Consider the following 2,342-nt stretch of genomic DNA (forward strand, 5'->3'; position numbering starts at 1 on the left):
TTTTATCTTTAAATTTTTTTGCATTATTTTATTTATTTTTATTCAAAAAATGTTTATACTATTTTATTTATTATTTTTTATCTATACATGTTTGTAGTATTTTATTTATTTTATCTAAAAATGTTTGTATTATTTTATTAATTTATTTTGTTTTTAAATCTATAAATGTTTGTATTTTATTTATTATTATTATTTTTATTTTATTTATTTACTTTTTTATTTATCCCTACAACTTTAACTTAATAAACAAAACGCAGTTCTTTGAAAAAATCTCACAGAAAATCCCACAGAAAGTCAAGTGAAGGTGAATGAATGATGACAAAGTAATAAGTTTGTATGCTATAAATATATGCTGTTCCACCTTTGGCCATTAGGAGGAGTTGCCATTTCCACAGATGCGATCCTGTTTTATGCTAACAGTGAACTCTAAAAACCTTTGGTAAAGAAAAGAAGTTCCCTAAAACATTCATCTGGTAATATTCTTTTCCCCCAAAATGCCGATCTGTGAAGTACTGACTGAGTCATGTGCACACTGACATCAGTAAGCCTCGTTCCTCATTTGAAACTTTCCCAACATCATCATTATTCCACAAACACCCTCTCAAAACAACCAAAACTGTGAGAAAAGAGAACAATTTTGGACATAATTGGTAGAATGTGATGCATACTAGACCACAAGACACACTCCCACTCAGCAGGAGACATGATAAGAGTGCCGCTGGATAAACAGGGAGGTTTGGGAATAATGAGTTGATATTTTCATAGTACTCTCAAGAGAGAGAGAGAGCCGTTTCGCTGACGTCACACTTTATGTACAAGTAAACAACCAGCACTGAGTGAAACTAGCAGACGTAAACAATCAAGTGGCGACTGTCAATAAGATTTAAAGTGTTGACAAGAACACAGATTTGATAAGGACTGGAGACTGAACCAAAAAAAAAGAAGTTTGTTTTTGACAGTCAAGACTAAAAGACTGAAGGACGTAAAGTGGAAAACTAGGAGTGTGTGTGTGTGTGTGTGTGTGTGTGTGTGTAAATGTAGGTCAGTGTATATTCTAGTAGTGACAGTAAACTTGGTGACCTTTCAGTCATTTAATATGTTCAGTGACAACTCTTCCAGACAGTTTATTAGCAGCAGATTCAGGTTACATCTATTATAATGTTTGTTGTGTATTTTGTTTAGAGGTACTTACTGTTCGGTACTGGATCCTGTGAATGACGGAGTTACTACTGCAGGCCATGTAAAATACCATTGAACTTGTTATTGAAGGAGCTTGGACATTGGGATAGCATGTTCACTATGTTCTTCAGTGCTAATGACAATCTTGGGACTTGCAGTTTGTTGAACTTTATGTCTTCCTTCCACTGAGGCTGCTTGGGAGGGATAATTTTCACTGATTGTTTAGTTTGTGCATAAATAAATCACATGAGTACTCTGGATTTGCTTTTTTAATTCAGTGATTTGATTCATTTGAGCTATTTGTGAAAGAACATTGACTACTTGCTAATTTCCCTGCTAGCATTTGACATTTTCTAAATATGTATATTTTTAATATACATATTTTTCCACAAAACTACATATCAAATGGAAATTATTTGAACACCCTTCAACCCCAATCCCCCCTGAATTTGTTTTTAACATTTACATTTTGGCCAGTAAAAACTTCTGTTAAAAAGTAAACATTAAAAACTAATTTCACTTTCAGAGTTTGCATGTTCTCTCTGTGTTCATGTGAGTTTCTTCCCAGTGCTCAGTCCAAAGATAGGAGTTATATGTGAATTAGGTTAACAAAATATGTAGAAGTGTGTGTGTGTGTGTGTGTGTGTGTGCGCGTGCGTGCGTGCGTGCGTGTGTGTGTGTGTGTGTGTGTGTGTGTGTGTGTGCGTAAATATGAGAGTATATGGATGTTTCCCAGTACTGGGTTGCAAATGGAAGGGCATCCGCTGCGTAAAACTAATAAAAATATCAAAAAGTTGTAGATTTTTCTTTAAAAAGTGAGTGAACCTATTGTCTTAAAATTATTAAGTAAATAAACTATGCAAATAATTCTAAAAATTAGGTTAGGTTAAGTTTAAAGTTTGTATAAAGTATGAAAATTTACTCTTCATATTTTAAAATATTTATAGCACTCCTATAATGCTTGTTATAAACCATGTATACAACATATGTTCATTCTAAAAAAAAAGTAGCCCTATATACATTTCTGAAAATTGTGAATTGTGTAGCCAGAGCTATGTATGTATGGCTGCATTTTGTCTTTAAAACGAATACTAAGGGGTGGTATGGTGGATTTACGCAAGAAAAAAGAGAACTTTAAGATCTTAAAAAGCATACACAGGGGC

This window comes from Danio rerio, chromosome 11, assembly GCF_049306965.1.
Source record: "Danio rerio strain Tuebingen ecotype United States chromosome 11, GRCz12tu, whole genome shotgun sequence".
In the NCBI taxonomy this organism is placed as follows: Eukaryota; Metazoa; Chordata; class Actinopteri; order Cypriniformes; family Danionidae; genus Danio; species Danio rerio.